Consider the following 9399-nt stretch of genomic DNA (forward strand, 5'->3'; position numbering starts at 1 on the left):
CTCAGCTTCCCCAGGGCGAGCAAGAGGGGGAATAGGCCTATGGTTTCATTTGTTGCTTACACCAAAAAGCATTATCTAATTAAAAATCACTAGAAACCACATCCATTTGCAGAAATGGCTCCGCTTCAGAGGAATCTCTTAAGGCAAATAAGTGAGTAATTTTTAAGGGTTTATGAAAATAGCCTCTATAGTTACACTCGCTAGGATAAAATTACAAGTGTTTTCAATCCTCATACTTTGGGGCATAAGTTGATCCTCAGCTGGGGGCCAGGGAGGAATTTCCTCCCAGAGGATATTATTGTTCTGCGAAGTATCTCATGGGAGATTCACATCCTCCAGAGTTATCTGGCATTACCCACAGGAGGGAAAAAAAAAAAAAGAAAAAAAAGAAAAAACCCCAGGAAGAGGTACTGCTCAAAACGAGCAGTACTGCTCCGGTCTCCTCGCATCACACCTCGGGGGCCCGGCCGGGGGCGGACCCCATTGTTGCACAAGCTGCCCCGTCCGGTGTTGTAAGGGACCCCGGAGATCCGGGAAGGGCGCGGGACGGTCCCGCTCCTTCTGGGAAGCGCCGTGACTCACCCGCCGCCCCGGGACCCTTCCCGGCGCGCCTCTCGCCCCGCCCCTCGCCGGGCAGCCAATCAACGCCCCTTTATTTGCATACCGCGCAGGGTGCTCCTGGGATGGCGGCGGGGGCTGCACCTCCCGCTCCTCTCCCGCCACCGCCGCGCCGTCGCTAATGCGGAGCGGTACCCCCTCAGGAAAGAGCGGAAGGTGCATCCTGAGGGAAAGCACCCCTCACCCTTACTTTAGGATGAAAGAGCGGCGGGGTTTTATATACGGGGTCTGTACACGCCCAAAGTTGCCCGGATGACCCTCAGTGGTCTGGGGTGCAGGCTTCAAACCTGTAGCTGTCTAGCGACAGAGTGGTTCAATTCCACCTTTCGGGCGGCAAATAAGGCCAGCGCGCTAACGCTGCACACCTTTTCACCTCAGCCGGACCCCGAGGCAAAACACAGCACACTCCACCTCCTCCAGACCCGCCCACATTGGTTACTCTTTCCACTTTTCCCCCACATCACTGGACTGTGCTGGGCACAGCCAAAGGAAGGGAAATCTCCCAAGGGTGCCTGGGTGACAATTCTACACTTTAATTGGATTCTCTTCTGTTTAGCATATCTTTGTTAAACAGTGTCACACATCCTACAAGAACAGAAAAAAGTAAATAACAGAAGCCATTCTCTAGCTCTGTTCCATATTGACGATAACCCATCTCCCACCCACACCACAAAAAAGATGCTTCACTTCAGCAGTAGGCACGGGTGCTAATAATGTCACCCAGCCCCATGAAAAATAAAGGTTAGCATCAAGCTAAAAAACATATTCTTCAAGCAGAAGGCATTTATTTCATGATATCCTGTTGCAACAACTCCAGTGGATGATTTGTTGAGCCTCTCATTAAGATGAGACCCCAACCACTTGGACTGCAGGGGACAGCAAGGGTTGAGAGGGCTTTTTGACTTTATCTCCTGGCCCCACAGGCAGGAAGGGTGATTCTGCCTGGTGATTTCCAGAAGAAATACTGAGTGAATTATCAGATCTCTGGTGTTCCTGGGTGCTTTCTGAGAGATGCAGTGCCATCCAGAGTTAAGTAGGTAAGCACCCCTGAGGATCTAAGCCAGAATGACTGTGCTTCCTTTACACAGAATGAGTCACTCCAGCTGAAGGCCTGGGAGGAGAAGGGAAGGGCACTGAGAGCCCTGACACCATTCCCGATGGCCACTACTTCGAGTCTGCAGACCCCGGAGCCGGTTAGAGAGGAGCAGCCTTGGTGCCAGCAAAGCACATCGTTCCAACAATATGCTGTCCCGTTATGGGAAAACTAGGGGGAAAAGCCCCTCTGAAGCATGTGCCAACTTCTTTGCGGCCTTGCAGGAGATGTGCGTGCGCCCTCCCCGGCACAGCTGGGAGCGCCCCAAGTCCCAGATGGCTATCTGCTCCATGCTGCTCTGCCTACCAGCCAGCCTCCCCTGCCCATAATGAACTGTCAATGTGGAACTTCTCTGCAGCCTCAGAAATTGGTATCTGAGCCGCAGTTTGGCTGGGGGGTTGTGTTTTAGGGGTGAGGGGGAGAGTTGGAAAGTCCTTTGCCCAGTAGTGGGCAGCTGAGAATGCTAGCACTCCATGTCAGTTACCAAGCAGAACATAATACGGCTCTTTCATGTGGTGTTTATAACTGAACATGCTGTTTTGTGTCAGCCTGATTTTTTTTTCCTTCCAAGAAGTAGTTTTGGATTAAATTATGACAATTACATTCTTATATTCACCCCCCCCTCCCAGCCGGCCCCCACCCTTGCCCTGCGTGCACACAAACACAAATGGGAATTATGTACTCTGAGCGCAATTTGAACTACACAGCCTGGGATCTGTGCTTGGCATTGAGTTCACTCTTTTTCCTCCAGAACAAAAAGGCCACGTCCACTCTGCACTCTTTCATTGCCTTAGGATAAAGTAAGATGGTCAGATTGCTGGTGTGGTTGATTTGTCCCTCAGGGAGTTGATAGGGAAAACAGACTTTCAAGCACATGACAGAGGAGGCTGGCAAGCCCCCGCTGGGGAGGTCATGGTAAGTGGGGAGAGCTTTGTGAAATCCCCTGTGGATCCCTACTCAAGATGCTTACACACCCCCAATCTGGCTCCTGTACCTGGGCAGTGCCTCATCTGAGGGGTAAGGCAGGCGCATGGCAGGAAGCAATCCCATCTTTTTGGGCTGTGCTGTCCAGGGCTGCACCTCTAGGACGTGGGGGAACCCCAGGAAACACGGGTGTCCACTAAGACAGGAGACACGGCAAGGCTGCTCTCACAGCTTTAGCTGACACAGTAGGTGGGACAAGGCCTTAAGAAACAGAGCACCCTATATTTTGGTGCTGTTTTTTAAACACTGGTTGGAGAAGAACACCACAGAAGAACACACACACCTCCAGTGTGGAGGCCTGTGTAGATGATCTGTCTGTAGGAGGGACATTTTGCACAATGCCATCCATGTCTTGTCTGAGTCGGCTTTGTTTGGAGTCACTCATTAGTCAGGCAAAGCTTCCAGTGTTTGAACCTGAATGTCACTTTCTTCCCTGACAAAGGGCCAAATTAAGAGGAGCCAAAGGCCTCACTGCTGGTTAGGAGGCAATCCAGGGGTTACTCAGAGCCAAGATGCACGAGAGCCTGGCTCCTCAGCCAAACATAATCTGCCTCCTGTTGTTTTCCCCACGGAGTCACAGTACGGTGAGGAGGATGTGCTGGTGACAGATGGCTGACGCGACTTGCTAAGCGTACGGGGTGACTGGGCTGTGACTCAGCAAGTGTTTGGTTACAAGAGATTGGGAGCATGTGCTTTTGCACTGGTAACAGTGGCTCTAGCTGGGTCTCCTGGAGGACCAGGCATGGGCTGTCATCTGAAGCCTGTGACTGCCGTCTTCCATGGAAGGAAAGCAGGCACACGTGGCCCATTGGGGCAGAAAGTCAGGCTCCTAAATTACTGTTTACATTTGTAATGGATAATGTCTGAGTGTGTATAAATATGTGACGTGCCAGTGGTGTTTAGATGTCCTACTGGCCTTCAGAAAGGAAACCATTCAATATCCTGGCCTAGAAAAACGACCATCTTGCTTGGAGGAAGTAGGACTCTGAAAACTTCTGTTGCAGTTGAGTCACTAGAGGGGGACAAAGACCTAGCCTGCATATGCATCCATCTACCAGTTCCCCCTCTGCAGCTGTGGGAGACACCTTGGAAAAGCAGGAGCAGAGATGGCTCTGATCTTCCTCAGGTCTGAAGGTGCCCAACTGCTGGGACAGCTTTTCGGAGGCTGAGCACACAGCTGGGGATCAGCAGTACTTGGGAAATGAAGCCACTCCTTTTCCCCCAAGAAGCAGGATGGCACATGTATGTGCATGTGCAGGTTAGCAGCCTTTATGTTGGCTCTTCCAGCATTTCTCCCTACCTAGAACCTGACTGTCCATAGTTGGCCTGAGCTCTCAAAGGCTAAATTCCAAGCACTGCAGAGGACAAGACAGTGTCACCCAGACAGAGGATCTAGACAATCATTTATGTTTACAGGCACATGCCATTTTTCTCCTTTCTCCTCTTTTATGAATGGGAGAGAACTGAATTTTCAGATCTGGATGGGTGCCAGGGGTTACTGTTGTCTCTGCGAGACAAAGACGTCATGGAAATATTGGAGGAGTTGAACAGAATGTACCTGTGTACATCCCACACATGCACAGAGAGCCAAAGTGGCCGTGGCAAGCAGCACAGCAGTGCTTGCAACTAACATATTGACCTGGAGTGCTTAAAAGCTACTACACATGCTCTCCTGGTGAAATGTCGGCCGTAATGACTCATACAAATGGATCGTGATACGCAGCCCTCAGCCCAGCCAGGCTATGTGTGGAACCAAGACACTCCCATTTTCTCCCCTCCAGCATGCTTCCCTGACCAAATCAAGGACTGAGCCATTTGGCTCTGACTAGAGCTGGTCAGAACATGTTTTTCTTTTCTTCTCTTTTCCCCTCCTTCACCCTTTGGAAAATGTTGACATTTCAGCAAAGGGCTAAAAACCCAAATCCTGAATATTTTCCATTGGAAAATGCTGGGGGAAAGGGAGGGGAATAATCCCCACACTGCCAACAATCAAACCTCTTTTGCTTTTAAGACTTTGGGGTTTATGAGGAGGGGGGCACATTTGGAGGTCAGTGAACACTTTCTATGAAAGTATCTTTCCTCTCAAAACCAGATTTTTCACTAGAAAAATGTTCCAACTGGCATAATTTTCACTGGTGATGGTTTGGACCCTCTCTACATCTAATTTGGGAATGGACCTGAAGAAAATGTAATTCATTTTATTGGAATATAAGGCACAAATGACATTCCCACAGCACAGTTGATATATACTTGGCATTCTCAGTATCATGAGACTCTACCCTGATATTCTTTCTTTGTCAACAGTGCTGTTCACACAATCATCTCAAGAAAGTTTGGAACCCAGTCTCTGGAGATACCACACTCCCATCACACTCCCAGAGCTCCAGCTGACTTGCCTCAGACCTCAGAGCACATTCCAGAAGAGAACTTACCTTTCACAAGATCACATCAAAGGCTGTAAAGGAAGCAATATGCACAGAAAGGCGTGTTACCTGTAACTATCTCTTGAGTAACTGATAGCACAGAAACACTTACAAGGCATTTTGTTCTGATGTCTTCAGCTGATTTACATTTCTGTCTGAATCGTAATGACACATCTGTTTCATCTTGGTTTTGCACATTATTCTGCTTTCCTGTAAGATAAAAATAAAAAAAGGGACAATGTTAGCATAACAGAACACACATACTTGTAGGAGATGAATTGTGCCCTAAAACTTTTGCTAAATGTGGCTAATAGCAGGTTACAGTTTATAAAAGGAAAGATCTTAAAATGGGCACACACTGGTCATAAATAAACTAAGGCTGCAACCTTGCAGAAACTTTTAAAAAAATAGCAGAGTGAAGTTCAGATTAACCTTAAAAGACAAGCAATGGGAATAAAAAGCTTAATTGTTTGAAGACAGATCTTTATCAGTTGTGGGACACCATGATAGCAAAGGAGTAGATTCAATGATCCAGAGAACCCTTTTAATTTGTTGTGCCCCTTTCCCTGTTTTTTTTCCACACTGAAGCTTCCCAGTTACTATTTACATTCTCTCTGGTATGCAATTGCACTGCTGCACTTCACTCTGATTTAGTAGAGGTCCCTATCTCCTGTCACTCCCAGATTTTCTGAACTAACCACCTGTATTTTAATTCAGTCAGCACCAAAGAAGGGGCATATTTGACTTCATCAAACCCCCATTTTTTATTCTTTTCAGTTTAGGAACATCTTTTTGCAATTGATAAAGCTTATAAAGCAGTGGGTTTAGAAAGAAAATGATGCAAAATCTCAGTTTTAGACCTTACCTATGTTGGTTGAGGACAACTAAACTGCATGTTAATAAAAGGAAGAGGCACTTCCTTTATCAGAATGTCTCTGATAACTTAGTGGCAAGAAATACAAAGTTCCCAAGGACCTGCATTGGTGCTCTGTGTCCTTTGTAATTTTTCAAGATAAGTAAGCAATTTTTCACTTACAGAACCCTATTCCCGAGTTAATAAAGTCAAAAGATCAAGAGTTTTAGTCCCTCAACTTGAAAACACAACTGCGTGAAAGAAGGCACAGCAGAAAACTAAGGAACTGCCATCCAGATATGCAGAGCTGTAACCAGCCTCTGGAAACCCACACGCACATAGCTGAGATGTAGCTATGAGCTGTCCTTGCTCCCATCAGTACTAAAGGGGTAGATGCAGAAACAAGGAGATTCCAAATAAGAAGATAAAGAGTCAAATGAATCACCCTGTCACTGTGTGAAATGTAACGACTGGGAGAGCCAACAGATTAAGCCGGGGCTTGTGGCTATTAACATTCACGGAAACATGTTCCATAAATTCAGCTTTCCGAGAAAAACTGGATTCTAGCTTCCTTCTGGTAATTTAAAGAGGCAACAATCTGTTCATATGACCTTCAGATCGGGCTGGTACAGGAACTGAATCCTACAATAAAAACTGAAGAATGGCTCTTCGGGGCCAGAGCAGTGGTCCTCCCCACACAGCACTCTGCTCCCAACTAGGGCAAGGTAAGAGATTGTCCAGGGAGTGCACTCAGGCCTGGACATTTCCCTCTCCCTTTTGTTTCCTCAGCATTCACCTTTGTTGGATCGGGATGTTAGATTGTACATTTTGCCTGTTCCTTTTAGTGTCATTTTATGGACTTGTTGCCTGCAAATTTGTCTAATGCCATTCTGAGCCCACTGGTGCTCTCTGCCTCTGCAGCCTTCTGGGCCAGCAACTTCCAGAAGTCCTCTACCCAATCTGATGTAATTTCTTCAGTCTGTTTTAAACTCATCTCCTACTAGTTTCACTGAGTGCTCCCTGTTCTGCTGTTGAGGGATTTGGCTACTAATGGCTCTGCATTCACCTCAGCCACCTTGATTTAGTGAATCCAGTCCTTAGCCACCAGAAAAATAGCGAAGCGTTGCGATACTGGGTTGCTCAGCTCACTTCCGTCCCTGACACTTGCTGACCTGCCCGGAATGGTTTTGCGCCTGGAGCACTCTGGCTGTTACCAAACTCAGGGGAGAAAAATAATGGCAAAGCAAAGGGAGTGCAACTTCCTTCCAGGGCTGTACTCCCCACGCAGCTGTTCACCGATGACGCAACAGGTCCGTTTTGCGGTTAAGAGCTGGATGCTGATGGCTCAGTCCTTCTCCTGGGGCTCTGCAGATCTGGGCCCAGCAGGGGGCTGCAAAGCAGCAAGCAGGATTTCAGGGAGGGTAGGCTGGCAGCCCTGGCGGGGGTGTCCGGGGCATCTTCCAAAGTGGCTTTAATTAATGAGCACATGTGCAGCGAGGAGAGTTACAGCATCCCACTCAAATTGTTGACTTGGAGCCGCTTCTGGAGACAGCCGTATTCTGCTCATTAGGAAAGAGCTTTTTTGCAATGCCCTTGGATTGGATGGCTCTTGGATTGCACCACAAGATCAAGTCCACGTACGGGCTGCCTGCCTTTCAGCTGCCAGCTCCAAGAGGGTTGTTTTTCTTGTCTTCTCATTCTCAAGGAGTGCTCAGCCAGATGGCCTGTTTTCGAATGCACTGTGCGTTGGTTGGATGTGTGTTTGGAGAGTCTGCCAGCTTCACGAGAAGGAAGAAAGAGCAAAAGAAAGGGAAAAAAGCACCATTTGGTATCTATCTCTGGGACCCAGCCAGAGTTGAGGCTCTGTTTGAAGAAGGGGGGAGTCTTAAGAAAGAAACTCTAGACAAAATTGAAAGCTGGAAAAACTTTCAAGCTTGACAGACTGGGAGACTGAAGTTCTGTACAACATCCATCTACTACCTGGCTCCATTGCAAACGTGTAGCAGACTTCCTCAAAAACAATAAGAGCAAGCACAAGCACCAAGTGCCTATCTCTCTGCTCTCCCAACATACCTCACCTGTGGGCTGGAATGTCGAGAGGTGACCCAGCCAGCCTGCCCACCAAGGCTGGGTGATGCTGCCTGTGGCTTCTGGGATTTTGCTCTCAGTTCACCAAAACCAGAAATTACAGCATTCAGCCTTGGACACATCTGCTCAGGAACAGGAGACACAGTGGAGTAGTATGAAATACCCACCACCATGGCCCAACTCTCAAAGAAGCTAGCCTTAAGTAGTAAATTAGGCCAGGCCAATGTCATTTTCTTGCACTCCCTGATATTCATTTCCCAGAAACACCTTCTGTTTATTTGGTGCAGCAAATAAACACAGGCCAAACCAGAGAAATGGCTTTTTCTGTCACTCATTGGCAAATAATTTGAACCTGACAAGAAAAATCTGTTGTTGAAGGGAAGGAAGAAGTTTTGAAGTTTGCATGTATTGTGCTTGGCTTTCTTTTCTTTACTAGATGCCATGTTGTGGTAACAACATATTGTTACAAGCAGCAGGAAGAGGTCTTGTTGAGCAGAGCTGGAGAAAGCCATGTTTGTAACCATCCCTGCTGGCTGACATGCCACTGTGTCTGCTCGCTTACTGAAACCATGTCACAAAGAAGATGGTTGTAGCAGCATGTGTATCTGTGCAGGTGAGTGTGGTACCTGCAAACCCCACTTCTCCACTGATTGCACCAAATTATTTTCACTGAAGTGTTGGGAATTTGCAAGTCCAGGGTGGACAGTGTGTCCATGGCAACACCGGCTGGGCTGTGTGTTGCAGACACTCTGCAGACAGCCAGGGTACAGGGGGCTCTTCTCACTCCTGCTGTGGGCCACACATCTCAGGCAAAGCCTGCTGGTGTCTACAGCACATCAAAGCACCTGCGGCTTCTCAGGACTGCCTGGCTGTCACTACACCACGTCCAAGAGCTACACAACATTGACTTCGCAGCAGTAGCAAGAACAGCATCTGCAGGCCCCACCCTGTGAAAAGCAGGACCTTTCCCCAAATAGGAAAAGGTGAAAACCTCATCAGCTCTTGGCAAAACAGTGTCTCTGACCTAGGGGTGCAGATGCTGTCCTGGAAGGAAAGGAGGATTAGTTGGTTCAAGGTAGTGATTACGCCACACAAACACATTCTTGCATGGGTAGGAAGGCTACACAAAAAGATTGCTTCCCTTCCTACTCCAACAGGCCCCAATTTTGGTAAAAAGCCCTGGCATAAAAAACAGGCTGCAGTACCTATTACATAATTAAGATCTTTACAAAATACTGGATTTTCTGTCTGCCAAAAAGAAAATCCAACAGTAAGTTCAACCATTCTCTCCAGGGTTTTAGAGGGCTCATTACACCATTCAGGCCATTGCCTGATTGTCA

The 9399-nt window shown here is 47.7% G+C and overlaps 1 non-coding gene across 1 annotated transcript; it reads left to right on the forward strand.

Annotated features, from left to right (window-relative positions):
• Positions 1 to 864: 864 nt before the first annotated feature.
• Positions 865 to 951, forward strand: TRNASTOP-UCA (transfer RNA opal suppressor (anticodon UCA)). Its single transcript has one exon. It is a non-coding gene; the product is annotated as a tRNA-Sec (tRNA).
• The last annotated feature ends 8448 nt before the right edge of the window (positions 952 to 9399 follow it).

The sequence above is a fragment of the Manacus candei genome, unplaced genomic scaffold (assembly GCF_025592945.1).
Source record: "Manacus candei isolate 608988 ecotype Guabito, Panama unplaced genomic scaffold, ASM2559294v1 h1tg000017l, whole genome shotgun sequence".
NCBI lineage: Eukaryota > Metazoa > Chordata > Aves > Passeriformes > Pipridae > Manacus > Manacus candei.